This window comes from Mesoplodon mirus, assembly GCF_964341445.2.
Source record: "Mesoplodon mirus genome assembly, chromosome: 17".
NCBI classification, from domain to species: domain Eukaryota; kingdom Metazoa; phylum Chordata; class Mammalia; order Artiodactyla; family Ziphiidae; genus Mesoplodon; species Mesoplodon mirus.
The window spans coordinates 5,211,828-5,227,499 of NC_138993.1; the positions used below are offsets into that span (position 1 = coordinate 5,211,828).

At 42.8% G+C, this 15,672-nt stretch overlaps 1 protein-coding gene across 1 annotated transcript in view; it reads left to right on the forward strand.

Moving 5' to 3' along the window:
• Positions 1–15,672, forward strand: part of LOC309792792 (protein POLR1D-like) — a 43,306-nt gene that overhangs the window by 1,992 nt on the left and 25,642 nt on the right. The gene's annotated exons all lie outside the window — the stretch shown is intronic.

Sequence of the window (15,672 nt, forward strand, 5' to 3'; positions counted from 1 at the left end):
TGTTAGGTGGTATCAGGCTCCATCTTTATGGTAGCATTTATAGGATAGATACCAGTTCAGTGCTCTAATTTCAGGATGCTAATATATTAAAGAAGGAGAAAACTGGGATGACCAGATAATATTTTCAGTCCTTGGGTAGGTATCTCAGTATAGCCCAGGGTTACATTAAAAGGAACAGTATTGGGCTTCCCTGGCGGCGCAGTGGTTGAGAGCCCGCCTGCCGATGCAGGGGATACGGGTTCGCACCCCGGTCTGGGAAGATCCCACATGCCGCGGAGCGGCTGGCCCGTGAGCCATGGCCGCTGAGCCTGTGCGTCTGGAGCCTGTGCTCCACAGCGGGAGAGGCCCCAACAGTGAGAGGCCCGCATACCGCAAAAAAAAAAAAAAAAAAAAAAAAGAACAGTATTTGAGAAAAAGTAAGGACAGGGAAGAGGAAACTTGCATGTGGGGAAAATGATTTTTTTTGGAAAACCTAAAATATTCATAAATCACACTTAACAGCTGCCCTATTTACCTCTTCAGCCTTGTGTCTCATACCTGTCCTACCCCAACTTGACTCTTAATTCACCTTAAATATCTGTCAACCTTTGAACCTGAGCACCCCACCCGCCAGTACTCTGAGAGGGGAATCTGCTTTAGGTATGGAAGCAGAGAGGACCTTCCACAGATTACAGGAAGAGAAGGAGCTGGCTGTGCAAAAAGAAAAAGCATTCTGGGGGAATAGCACTTGCAAAAGTCCTGAAGCAGAACACCGGTGGTTTGAGGAAATAAAGGCCTTGAAAGAAGATGTGCATACCTGTAGCAGGGCCAGCAAGGAGGAGAAGGGCCTACGATAGACTCCACGGGAAGAGCTCTGGGGTGGGAAGGACTTTGGGAAGTACAATGGGAAGACATCTGAGTAACTGATCACAGCGTGTTGGAATGGATTGTAGAGAGGCCAGGGTAGAAGCAGATAAACTGTAAGAGCTGAAGTGGCCTGGAAGGGCCATAAGCTAGTGATGGAGAAAAGATTGTGGATTTGAGATACGTTTGAGAGCCAAACTGGCACAGAATTGGTAGACCTCAGGAATTGGGTGTGGAAGGTGAGGAAAGAGAAGGGTGACTCCTATCGAGGTATGGGGTGAAATTACTGACATGGGAAGCTTGTTGGGGGTGGGGATGGATTGGGAGGTAGAGAAGGTGACTGAAATCAAAAGTTCCCTGTTGAATGAGGTAATCTGTAGACAGGAGTTGGAGGCCATGAAAGAGATTTAAGTAGAGATAAACTTTGTGAGTTCTTGCCATAAAGATGAGGTAAATCCATAGAAACTGGAGTGTGATTAAGAAGAGGGCTTGGGACTTTTCCCTGGTGGTCCAGTAGTTAAGACTCTGCACTTCCACTGCAGGGGACGAGGGTTGGATCCCTGATCGGGGAACTAAGATCCCACAAGCCGTGTGGCAAGGCCAAAGAATTTAAAAAAATTTTTTTTAATAAATAAAGAAGAGGGCCCAAGCCAAGCGTTGGATAAGCTCAGTATTTAAAGGTTGGGCAAAAGAGCAACCAATGACGTGGTGGGAGAGTCTGTAGACAGTCGAGTTGTGGAAGCCAAGACTTTCAAAGAGGGGAGAATGATGAAATGAGTCACATGAGGACAGAAAAATATGGGTTGGAATTAACGGGGAGGTTGATGGGCAGCTGGCAGCCTTAGTTTAGGGCTAAAAAGGCTAAGCATTAACACTCGTACAAGAAGAATGGCTTAGTTTGGGTTTTCCAATAATGAAAATATACTGTAGGATGTCGGAGACTAAATTAAGTGGGAGCAGGAATGGATGGGGAAAGATCAAAGTTATAGGGCAGGGACAGGGAGTATTTTCCCAGGGTAATAGTAAGAGAAAGCCAATGTCAGTGTGAGGACATTAGCACTTGAAGATGTAAGGAAGTCCTAAAGGCATAGTGGTAAACAATCAAACACTTGTTTGCCTCTTCTACAATTCTGCCTATGAGTAGTTCGGTGGTGATAGTAAACAGGATTATTTAAATGAAGTTTAATGCCTATGAACCAAGACCCGTCAGGAGATGAAAGCCAAGTTTAATTAGTGGACATAGCAGTGTGGAATGGTGATAGTAGACTGAAGTTATCAATAACAGTACACCCACTGGTGGAGATGCACCCACTGGTGGCCACCTGCCACATCTCATGGCTTCATTGCTCCTAAAAAGGATTTATTGTCACTGATGATGTGGCATGCAGTCTTGAATCCGTTTAGGGTAGCCGTAAACTCGGGAACACACAAAACACCTTGACAAGGCAGATGTGGGAAAGGAAAAAACAGGGCAGGGCAGGCAGGATAACCATGACTCACTGAGGTGTGGGAGGAATCTTTGCAAAAAGTCTGTAGGAACCTAAGGGAAGGCAGAATTGGTCGATGAAAAAGTGAGGGAGATAGATATGAATCATACATTTATTTATATAAACTGAAAAAAACTTGATCAGTATCTGATTTGCTAACAGCATTTCACTCTAAATAAAATATCAATGGTTCAAGCTCAGAAATTCTGTTCAGCTATAAAGTACTGTGCCTTTTAAAGAGCCAGTTATTAAATAAAATGATTATATGTCAAAGGCTTTTAATATATAATCATTTGAGTACTTGCCTAGCACTTTCCATTTTCAAAGCACTTTACAAACTATTTATAAATTGCATATAGCTGCGACATCTAAGTGTTCTAATTAGTTGTTATAATGCATACGGGTCTACAAAATCTCTGTGGAGATGAAAAGGTGCCTACTTAGAAAGTGGTCCTATCAGTGTCATTCTGAACCGAAGAGTGTCTTGCATTTCCGGAAATACGAAAGCACACCAAATTCTACGGCCCACCATTCCCCACCCTTCTTGTTTCCTTTAAACATGTTATTAAGATTATAGGTAGGGCTTCCCTGGTGGCCCAGTGGTTGAGAGTCTGCCTGCCGATGCAGGGGACACGGGTTCGAGCCCTGGTCTGGGAAGATCCCACATGCCACGGAGCAACTAGGCCTGTGAGCCACAACTACTGAGCCTGCACGTCTGGAGCCTGTGCTCCTCAACAAAAGAGGCCGCGATAGTGAGAGGCCCGCGCACCGCAATGAAGAGTGGCCCCCACTTGCCACAACTAGAGAAAGCCCTCGCACAGAATCGAAGACCCAACACAGCCAAAAATAAATAAATAAATAAATAGAAAGCCAAGCATTTGAAGCCCTTTAAAAAAAAAAAAAAAAGACTATAGGTAGACAAAGGTCATCTTTTCCGGTTAGGAAAATTCAGAGTCAGAGACAGTCTTTGTACTATCCTTCAAACTGGGCTTCTAGGAAATTTGCCCAGATCCACTGGTCTGCTTTCAAGTACTTATTAAGACCCCAAATCCAGCTGTTTTATGCTCAGATTCTTAACATTGTTTTTTCTTTTGCCATTTGAAAATTTATAAACTACAGTTACTGTGTGGTATTATTTTTTCATAATGAAATTCCTTCCAAATCTAGATTTCTGGATCTCTATACAGCAAATATGTACCTAGTAGTGGTAACAGTCCTGAGAAATGGTGGACATAAGAGAATATGAGTCTGTCCTAAAAAGCCCTCTGCTTTTGGAGAGGGCAGACAAGAGCTGCACACATGCAAAAGGTATCAGATTGCATTTACGACCAAGTGCCCTGATGTGCAGTGTAGGGTATTATCTGCTGAACACAGAATGGAACTGGCGAGGGACACTCTTGTAGCAAAGATTGTTTCATGCGCACCCACTCTGCCAACCACTGTCCTGGGCGCTGGACAGAGAAAACCATCGGGCAGCCTGCCTTCCAGTAATTCATAGAGTACTGAAGTAGGCAAACTTATGAGAGAGATAGTGTTCCAGGATAAATGGTTTCCTTTTTCCCAGTGTAAAGAAGCCATTTGAGACTCTCAAGCTAGGGAATGCCATAAAGGTTTTGCCTTTTGGTCCTACACCTGTGCAGAATGAATGAGTGGAATGAAACGTCGGAAGATACCTGGGAGTTAGGGGGCATTTGTAACAGTCCAGGTGTAATGTAAGGGGGCACAGTTGTAGGCGTGGAGGTAAAAGGATGGATACTAGAAACCTGCTGGAAAAAAAAAAAACTTGGAGGCAGATTCTCTGTAGGGGTACAGGTGAGAGAGGTGGAGCAGGACCCCACATCCATGGCTTTCACAGCCCTTTGTTTTCCTACCACTCCCTTGCAACCAAAACCAGTAAGGCAGGATTTACCATCTCCTCTCCTAAACCTGTCCTTGATAATAGGAGTCCACCCTTACCACCTTCCCCTACCTGGTGAGAATTCACATCTTTAACAAGGTTGAGACTCCAGGACTACAGATGTGGAAATTGGGGGTGGGGAGAGGAGATGGGGCAGTGAGCTGACCGGCCCTTGCTGCCCTCTGCCTGCACCAAGTGGCTCTCCTCAAAGGGAGCATCGAATTCATTCATTCGTTTGTTCGGCAAAATCACTGAGCACACGCTAGATGCAGGCACGGTTTAGGTACTAGAGGGACAGCAGGGAACAAGTTGCCCCACGTACAGTCTATTTTCTGACAGCAGAAGTAGAAAACAAACAAGTGTATAAATATATAATGTAATTAAGGTAGTGATGTAAACAGGAAGTAAAAGAAACATGGGGTTGGAGAAGGCACGGAGAGTTTGATGAGGGCTTTTCTGAGGAGGTGACATGTGAGCAGAGAAAAGAGAGAGACCAAGGAAAAATGAGAACATGCTAAGAATTTTCTAGAAGATAAACTTAGATTACTGAGCAACGAAAAAAGCAAAATGATGAACCTTTTTAAAGGAATAAACTTTCAGCCTTGTGTGTGTGTGTAGTTTTTATTAGTGCCTAAATTCCTATCATGTGTCTTTAATCTGTATATGTACTTACCTAATAATTATAATAAAGAATTTTGAGTTATTGTGCGGGCCAGTAGGATATTGTAGGAGTTTGGGATTGGCTAATAGATGTATGTGTATTGGGAGAGTTGATCTTACTTTTGTTTTTGGTATTTTTGAAAGAAGCCTGTCTTTCTTAGAAGCAGAAGTGGTTGTGCCTGGGATCCTGCACATCTTTTCGGGCTAAATAACTGATAACTGCAAGGCAGTATCATGTAGGAGTTAAGAGCTTGCACTGTCGGAATCACACCGCCTGAGTCTTGGTCTTGGCGCTAGACGTTTTAGCTCTGTGACCTTGGACAAGCTGTTTGACCTCTCTGTGCCTGAGATTCTTCATCTGTAAGAGTGGGATAACAATAATACTTACCATATAGGGATGTTATAACTCTTAGACAGTATAGTCAAAGTGCTTAGGACAGTATCAGGCCCATATAGCATGCTCTCAATCAAGGTTAACAATGTTATTACTATAATATCCTTAATTGTGTCGAACAAGCTGGTTTCATTCATATTTCTTCTAGGTGAAAACTTGAAAACAAAAACCTTAGTACCCTCTGTTATTTTTTTTGTTTGTTTCCTCTGGCTAAATGCAGCACTATAATATAAATTTATGGACCCCTGTATGGAAGGTTATCAGTCTGCTAAAGCCATTGCTTTTTTTTTTTTTTTTTTTTTTTTTGTGGTACGCGGGCCTCTCACTGTTGTGGCCTTTCCCGTTGCGGAGCACAGGCTCCAGACGCACAGGCTCAGTGGCCATGGCTCACGGGCCCAGCCGCTCCACGGCATGTGGGATCCTCCCGGACCGGGGCACGAACCCACGTCCCCTGCATCGGCAGGCAGACTTTCAACCACTGCACCACCAGGGAAGCCCCAAGCCACTGCTTTTTAAAAAAGATAGTTTAAAATAGCATTCCTAATGTAACTGAATATAGATAAAAATCAAAGATAAATGGATTGTGTTTCTCCTCTTTTCACAAAGAGATTAAGGTTCTGATGGAATATTCATAGTCTTCCTCAAGCTGCAAGACAAAGGTTAAGCAGGAAGGAAAAGCAAGTTCTATAGCACATGGATACCTGGTTGGGTACCAGGTATCTGAATATTGATAGGAGGTCAGGGCTCAAGCTATTAGTCAGCTAAGCATAAAACTGCATAAAATAGAATATATTGGTACTTTACCTACTGATTCTCAGTAACTTCCAGGTTTGTTATGTAAGGCTCTTAATAAATGTCAAAAAGAAAAGCTACCTGTGTGCTTTTCTAAGTTTACCATGCTGACTTTGGTCAGACCTCAGAGCAACTGTAGATAATGCCTCAAACCAATTCTCTCAAAAGGGCTCCTAGAGAAAATCAAGCTGCCCAGAGCATCTAATCAGACAGGGGCTGAACCAGTTGGCTTAACAACACTTTGGGGTTTGGAGGGGTTTTTTTTTTTTTTGGTTTTTGGTTTTTCTTTTTTAAGGGTGAAAGAGGCTTTCTTTCTAGGGGCCTCTTTCGACAGTACTGTGTAGAGGTGAAGTGTAAGGACTCTGAAGGCAGAGGGCCTGGTTTGAATCTCCGCTTTACTGCTTCCTAACTTGCAAATGTGAGAGAGCCACTCAGCCTTTCTGAGCCTCAGTTTCCTTATCTATAAAACTGAGCTGATAATAATACCTACTTTATAGGGTTACTGTGAAGAATAAACGCAATAAAGCACTTAGCACGATTCCTAGCACACTTAAGTACTCAAACATTAGCTCTTGTTATCGTTGTCATGTTGGCGCTTGTTTAAGGCAGTTAGTGGTGGCTAGAACAGCAGCCTTCCAGGACTGGGTGCTTCTCTATCTGTGGGGGTCTCTGCCTGTCTCTTCTTTCCGCATCGCACTGGCCTTCGCACTTCTTTCAGACTTGCCCAGCTTGTTCTCGTTTCAGGGCCTTGGCACTTGCCCTTGACATCCCCAGCCCCTCTTCCCCCGGATCTTCACATGGCTCTTTCCAAGGTACTTACTCGGAGGCCATCCTTGACCACTGTGTCAGTTACCCGTTGCTGTATACCAAATTGTCCTAAAACTCAGCAGCTGACATCAAAAAACATTTCTCACAGTTTCTGTGGATCAGGAATCTGGTTGGAGCTGAGCTGGAGGAATCTGACTCAGGACCTCTCACAAGGCTGCAGTCAAGGTGTCACCTGGGCTGCAGCTGTCTCCAGGCCTGAATGGGGGTGATGGACTTCCAAGCTTGCTCACATGGGACGGCCTTGCACCATGGCTTCTGGCTTCCCCCAGAGCAAGGGATCCAGGGAAGAGGGAGAACGCAAGATGGAAGCTCAGTCTCTCTATACCCTCATCTCAGCAGTGACAGTCCATCACGTCTGCCCTGCTGTGTCCTTTAGAAGTGAAGGGAGGGGGTTGTACAAGGGCAGGAATGCCAGGAGGTGGGGAATCCTTAGGACCACCTCAGAGACTGCCTAACCCAAGATGACACGTGTGCCGACAGCCAGAGACCTCCATCGCTTTCTGTCCCCTGACTTGGCTTCATTCCTTCATAGTCCTCACTGTTAACTGACGTTATATTATGTATTTCTCCATGTATTGTCTAACTCCACTTGAATGTAGGCTTTCAGAAGGCAAGGACTTTGTCCTTGTTTGCTTTTGTATCCCCAGCACTTAAAACCATGCCAGGCACGCAGTAGGCTTTCGTCAGCCCTTAGTTGATGAATGAGTGAATGACTGTGTGTGCGTGACTGTCAGTGTCTGAGCACGACTGCCACAGCAGGGGGGGAAAACTGCAGTTGCACTGACATTATTTTGTACACTTACCAGCTGACACTTGCATACTCAGCCAACCACAGTAATAAGCTCCAAGAAGAAAAGGGCTTCTTGAGTGGGGCAAGGAAGCATGCCTGTCCTGTGGCTTCAGTGGGAGGAATAGCTGAGGTGATGAGCGTCGTGGAGCACCTCAGTGAAGGTGGCTATTCCTTATACTCCATCTCACTGATGTCTTCTCTATATTGCCAAGAGCCTTGGATACTGACCTCCCTTACCATCTCTGTCCCATGCAACATTTGTTATCTTTTCTCCTATTGGTCTAAAATAAAAGGCAGCACATCTCCCACTTAAGGGTGATCAAAGGACATTCTGATTTTGCAGTAACAACTATATGGAAGGGTGATATGGATTATCCTGGGGATCTTGTCCCCACAGAATTCTAGTGGAACAAACATTGTAGAATTATTATTTTGGGTACCACGAGGTGGAATTCCAAGGATTTGATTCTAAGGCATGCTGTTTTGTCAATGCCAAATACTACTTCCATTTCCTGGCCAGCTGTCTGATAAATCTATGCCATTTATTACAAGTAGCCTTGCTTTGGAAAAATACAGAATATTTGTATTTTTTTTTTCAGCAGTTATTCTAAAGTCCTGCCATGGACCAGGTACACTAGGGATACAAAGACGAATCTCCTTTGGTTCCTGCCTTCACAGAGTTTGCAACCAGGGTAAACCAAAGAGCTGTGTATTTCGGAACTAAAGGAAAGGTGTCATTTCTTCTAACTTGTCCACCTTGTTCAAAACCATAACCCCTCCCCCAACACCCTCACCCTGCAGTATTTTTTTAAATATAGCCCTATTGAATTCACCTATTTGTTGCATTTATTCTATATTAGCCATTCCTCCCCCACCCCTGCCACACACACATACTATAACGTAAGCTCCATGAAGGCAGAGACTTTTGTCTGTGTGTTCACCAATGTCTCTATAGCCCCTGGAGCAGTGCCTGAAGCATAGTGGGTGTTCAAAAAATATTTATCACATGAATGAACAGAAGATGGACACTCTGTATTTTTTCATTGAATATCCTAAGAGCTGAATTTGAATCTGTAATGCTGAAATAACTATTCTATAAGCTCTGGGGTTGAAAACCACAAGTTCGTAGTTAGTGTATGTCTTTAGCTGCATACTCTGTCCACATGGAGATGACGCAATGCTGGGACCCACGGGGAGGAGTTCACTAGGCAAAAGGTGGTCATGGCCAGAGCAGGCGGAGATGGGGTCCCAACCAAGTATCCCGCACAGTAGGAACCACCCAGATCTTACACATGTATCGACCAGGTGGTACGGGGAGTCCAGAGAAGTCACCTGAGCTAAGAAAAGCTGGCTATGTTGTTTTATTTGGATCTGAAAAGCCAGAAGTGGTTCTCACTGAGTGCATCTCACAGTCATAAGCACTGACCCCCAAGGCGGCCGCTGTTGACTCTGTGAGCACCTGCTTTACTTTACATACCAACTGCATGGTTTCAGATGTGGGGAGTTCCCTGGACAATAATATTTCAAAAAATAAAATCTAATAGGGTGAACTGACGTAGAGTCGCATAGTTTTATTTTGCCATTGAACAAGAACTTTGTTTTGGTTGGAAATTGTCAGAAATCCCAGTCTTTATATGGCCTGAGAGCACATAAAGGTCTCCAGTGTGCGTTTTCCCACACCATCAAGCAATCCGTCAAGCGATTCAATTCTGACACTGTCTGCCTGGAGATAGTATCAGAGCTCACTCAGTCCCACAAGACTGCACCTACCCAACCCCACTTCAGATGCCAGCTGCAAATCCAGGTTATTTTACCTGTGCTTCTGACCTACTGGCTATAAATTGGAAGTTCTCATGACCCCATCCCTGGGCCCAGTTAATTTGTTAGAGTGGCTCACGGAATCCAGAGAAACATTTACTTACTTTTCATCAGTTTATTATAAAGGATACAGATGAAGAGCCAGATGAAGAGGTGCATGGGCAAGGTCTGTGGGAGGGGGTGTGAAGTTTCCATGCCTTTTCTGGGCAACAACCTCTCCTCAAATCTCCACGCACTCACCAGCCCGGAAGTTCTCTGTACCCTGTCCTTTTGGGGGTTTATGGAGGCTTCATTACACAGGCATAATTGATTAAATCATTGCCATTGGTGGTGGAACGCAATCTCTAGCCCCTCGCCAGAGGTCTGCGGATGGGACTGAAAGTTCCAACTCTCTAATCAGTGGTTGGTTATCCTGGCGACCAGCCCCCATCCTTAGGTTACCCAGGGCTATCCCTAAAATCACCTCATCAACATAACAAAAGACAGCTTTATAGCTCTCATCAATTAGGAAATCCCCATGGTTTTAGGAGCTCTGTGTCAGGAATGGGAGAAAAACCAAACATATATTTCTTACTATATAAGTCAGCATATCACAAGACCAAACAGAATTAATGAAGCATCCTAGAATTTGACATCTGTTATGCCATTTTTATTACATTAGCTCCAATAAGATGCACAGACTCTTCAGTTTTCTCTTGGATCCTCAGAGGATTTGGTCCACAACTCTAATTTCTCACCACCATGGTTGGTAAATTATATGGGATTTCAGAATGAATTTTAATTGGAGCTTAGATTTCAAGATGAGGATTACGTATCATTGAGATTCCTCATCTAAAGTTATTTCAGATCCTGGTTTGCTTGCTTACTCTGTTCTGCATACTTAAGCATAAATACTGGTGTTTAGAATACTTAACAGGGTTTTTATTTAAAAGTGATTAATATTTAATTGGGGATATAAGTGTCAATTATCATCTCATTCCCTGAAGATGAAGAAAAAAGAGTATAATCATCAAATTCAGTGTCCATCAAAGTAAAAGAGTTGGATTTATGTTCTCCATCAGAGCTTGTAATCCAAGCCTTCAGGACTTGGTTCTACAGTTGTTTTCCTGTTTTTTGTTTATTTGTTTTCATGGCAAAGGCTGTACTTTGTCATTAAATGGATGGGGAGAAATGGGGATTCTAGAGCCTTATGATTAGAAACTATTCTGCTGCTGGCACTTGAAAAGATGCTCAACAACACGTATCATCAGGGAAATGCAAGTTAAAACCACAATGAGATATCACCTCACACCTGTCAGACTGGCTGTTATAAAAAAGACAAGAAATAACAAGTGCTGGTGAGGGTGTGGAGAAAGGGAACCCTCCCACACTGTTGGTGGGAATGTCAATTGGTGCAGCCACCATGGAAAACAGTATGAAGTTTCTTCAAAAAATTAAAAAGAGAACTACCATCAGCCCAGCAATTCCACTCCTGGGTATTTATGCAAAGAAAACAAAAACAGTAATTCAAAAAGATACATGCACCCCTATTTCATTGCAGCATTATTTACCAAGATAGCCAAGATATAGAAGCAACCTAAGTGCCCAGCGATAGATGAACAGATAAAGATGTGTGTATGTGTACGCGACAGAACATTACTCAGCCATAAAAAAGAATGAAATCTTGCCATTTGCAACAACGTGGATGGACCCAGAAGGTAATATGAAATAAGTCAGACAGAGAAAGACATATACTGTGTGAAATCACTTATGTGGAATCTAAAAAACAGAACAAATGAACAAACATAACTAAACAGAAACAGAGTCATAGATAGAGAGGAAAAACATAGTTGCCAGAGAGGAGGGAGCTGGGGAAAGGAGAGAAATAGGTGAGGGAGATTAAGAGGTACAAACTTTTAGTTACAAAATAAATGAGTCAGGTATGAAATGTACAGTGTGGGGAATATAATCAATAATTATGTAATATCTTTGTATGGTGACAGGTGACAACTAGACTTATCATGGTGATCATTTTGAAATGTATAAAAATATCAAATCACTGTGTTTATACCAGGAAATAACATAGTGTTGTAGGTCAATTATACTTCAAAAACAAACAAACTCATAGAAAAGTGACCAGATTTGTGGTTTCCAGAGGCAGGAAGGGAGGGGAGGGGGAACTGGATGAAAGTAGTCAAGGTACAAACTTCTAGTTATAAGATAAATAAGAACTAGGGACGTGATGTACAACACGATAAATACAGTTAACGCTGCAGTATGTTATATATGAAAGTTGGTAAGAGGGTAAATCCTAAAGAGTTCTCATCACAAGGGAAAATTTTTTTCTATTTTTTTAATGTTGCATCTCTATGAGATGATGGATGTTCCCTGAATTTACTGTGGTTGTCATTTCATGATGTATGTGAATCAAATCACTGTGCTGCACACCTTAAACTTATATAGTGCTGTATGTCAATTATATCCCAATAAAACTGGAAGAGAAAAAAAGAAACTATTCTGCTGAAAATGTCAGTCTTTAGGAGTATCAGCCTGCAGGTGTGTCACTGCCTCCTGCCCAGACTTGCAGCAAGCGTGCCAAAGGTTCCCTTTCTGTTTTCTTGTTGTAATAAGCTGGTCACCATCTGAGAGCAGTGTGCTTCAGAACAAGCCTGGACATGAAGAATCCAGCTAGGCTTATTGCTAGGCTTATTCCAAGCCAGAAGCAGACACGCAACTGTGACTGTGAAGTAAGAAGACCAGCCAGGTGGACAAACCAGTTTACACCTCCTTCAAGGCAGATGATGTTTTTCCCATTTATAGAGAAAGAAACTGAGGCCTGGAGAAGTTAAGTAACCTCCCTAAGGCTGTACGGCTAGTGAGTGGAATGAACGGAAGACAGCCTGACCCCTGAGGTTCAGCTTTCTCTGTCCATGATGTTGCCTGTGTTACCCCTGCAGGAAGACAGGAAAGCTTTGCCAGAGTGTGTGCTCCAGAGAGTTCAGTTTGAGAGACAAAACTATTGACCAGTAATCCTTGTTTATTTCTAAAGTCAGGCTGAAACATGTTGGAAATGGGACTGTTTTCTGTAAAACTTAACCATGAAAAGAGTCACTGAGTTACAGACTATCTGGTCAAGAACCTAGATATAGGCTTACTAATAGTCGCTTCCTGAAAATATCATTTTCCATATTATTAAACTTCATTGGCATCATCTTTAAATACCTTAACTTTTTAATCGATGTTATGCCAAAGCAACACTTGATCATCCTCAAAATGCAGAAGACATCTTCCTGGATGGGATAAAGTAAGGCTGTGTGTGAGCTGAGAGGACTCAGAGATGTCCAGGTCAGGTCAGGTGTCCCCTGATGGTTTGCCCCTGGACGAGGCAGCCCCCCTAAGCCTTAGTGGTCTAACACATACAAAGGGGACAATAACTGAAAAGGTTCTTCTGAGGGTCAGTGAGATCGTATGTTCTGCTCTTAACCACTGTGCACACGATACATACTATTATACGGTATTTTTGTGTTTTAGTTTACAATATAACAATCGATACTATAGACCCATTTAAAATTTTTCTTAAGATAATACATTTGTTCAGTGCTTTATAGTGACAAAGTAATTATATATATGATTGTGTTTGATCCCCATACAAACTCTGAAAGGGTAGTAGAAATATCTTCATTTTATAGATGGTGTAACCAAGATGACAAGAAAAATCACAGAGTCAGTAAGGGCAGAACTGGGATCATCCTCTCTCCACTGCACTGTGGCCGCTTCCTCATTTTCCTAAGGTGACTTGAACATGTCCTTGGTTCAAACCCAGGAAGTGGGAACTGCTGGATCCCTCTTCTAAGAGCATCAAGAGATGTGGTAGAGAATGTATAATAGTAGAACCAGTATCAGGTAATTCTACTCAGTCTGAACTTTTCAGGTGAGAGATTCTGCTCTGAAGCTTGAACTTTCCAGAGCTTGTCCCTGTATTGGTCACATCCACCAGGAAGCTGCCCAGCTGCTGACTTTGCACGGAGCAGACCTAGTTCCCCAATGAACACAACTGCCTGAAAAGCCAAAGAGCCAGGACCACTGGCTTTCTTTTTGTGCATGTGAGATAGGAGGCTTTCCTGTAATTCGTTTCTGATCACGTATTTCATAGGTCATGGGAGGGAATTCTGTTCTGACTGGGGCTCTGCCCATCTCCCTGTCATTATATACAGGACATTTCCTCTGACTTAACCACAGGAAGATAGAATTTCCTTTATATTATTTGCACTTGATAAATAATCCCTCAGCTTTTCATCAAAACAGAATTATGCAACAGATAAAAATTAACATTCTGCAAGTTTTTCTTCACAGTATAAATGAAAAGAGGAGATACTGAGATTTAAAAAAGTTTTGTTGTGGCAAATTCAGATACCTAAACGGACCTTGTCCCTCCCAGGAAACATCAATGCAAAGAAAACCCTCTACACCTCTCATCTTTTTCAGTCCTCGCAGTGCCTCTGTGAGCCGGGGCTCGGAGAGGAAACCTACTCAGAGAAGGTACTTAACTTGCCCAGAGCACCCAGGTGGCTAATGGAGCTGGCTCCCACTGTCCCACACTGTTCTCCAACATAAAACACAGTTTCCATAGTAAAAGCTTTTGATCTATCCTGCTTTGAAGTGAATAATTTAGGTACTTTTATATAGGTTTTCATTTTTATATGATTAAGCAATCACAGCAAATGACTTCAAGTAACATTTTCCAGGCTGAGTGAGTTTCAGTTACACTACCCCTGAAGGCAGCCAGGACCCAGTTTCCCGTAAACCATCACTGGGTGGGCTCTTCTAGTGTGATTCATAACACAGTTGTAGACACACTGTAGTGCTGGTTCTCGCAATGTTATACTCCAAAGGTAATGACCTTGGGCTGAAGTATCATAATTATGGTCTATCCCCTCCTAATTTCTCCCCAGGATGACTGAAACATGCCATCCAGCTTCTGGCGGGTGGGGGGTGGGGAGAAGAAATATAATTGTGAATTAAATGTTCCCCCCGCCCAAAAAAAAAGTCAGGTAACTATTTAGTTTTAGGCAAGTTATTAACCTCTCTAAACCATAATTTCCTTGGCTCTATATGATAATGTTAAATTAGATGACCTCTAACAGGAAACTTCCCTTACATTTTCATAATATAGTATTATAGTTAATGGATCTTTACCTGAACATGTTAATTCATTTTGGTTTCTTTCCTTGCCTATTATAGTAAAAAGAGCCTTGTAAATACTTGGATTTGAGGCCTCTCTGGGAACACTGAATGTGTAGGCATTAATACAGAAGTTTAGCATATGGCCCGATTTCTATCAAGCAAATGCTAAGGGAGAACTGTGAATTTCGGGGGTTGATATTTCAAATGAGCTGTGAAAGTGTGGTCCTGAACATTTGTATGGAAAACGCAGCGCCCTTTTTGTGTAAGCATACGATCGCACCTTGGGAGCAGGCCAAGCACGATCTGCCTCTCAGAATTTCCCCTGCCGTCTCAGTTGGGCACCTATTCCACTGTTAACACAGTTCTAAACTCTTCATTAGCACTGCTCCACCCAGTTAAACTGCAGCTGCTGTTCCATCCCTAAGGATGGATGGTATTTCAGTAGTAGGCAAGATGATTCTAGTATGTGCAGCTACTTAAAGCATAGCAGTAAAAAGGGACAGGAGAGGATTGTGTTAAGTGTCTCGATATTTTGTAAAATGTACAGTGAAGCGTCTGCTCCAGAACGCGCCTCCTTCCGTATTTCCCTTCTTGGCTAACACCACCACTTGGAAGTAATTTACAAGTCTGAATAATGAAGTGGGACTTCAGAGTTCACTAGTTCTTGACTGTCTTGCAGCTGGTTTCTGATGCCAAAATCACCAATTGTATTATCCTCTCTGGATTCTTTCTTTTGGCAGTTGATGTATTGTTTGCACGGTATGATATAAACCTAAAGATAGGATTAATCAGTAATGGAATTTTCCATGCTTTGGGCTTTCCTCCTGTAGCGATTAGTCCCCATGTGCTGGTTCCTACCCTTTGGCCATCTCTGCAGCCTTTCTAGTGGTCCCTCCTGTGCTGTTGAATTCAGCATCTGTAAGGATGTTTGCATTGCAACAGAGTCTATGACTTCTGCCAGCTACGAGGGAAGCATCTCGGGTCTTTATAAGTAAATGTA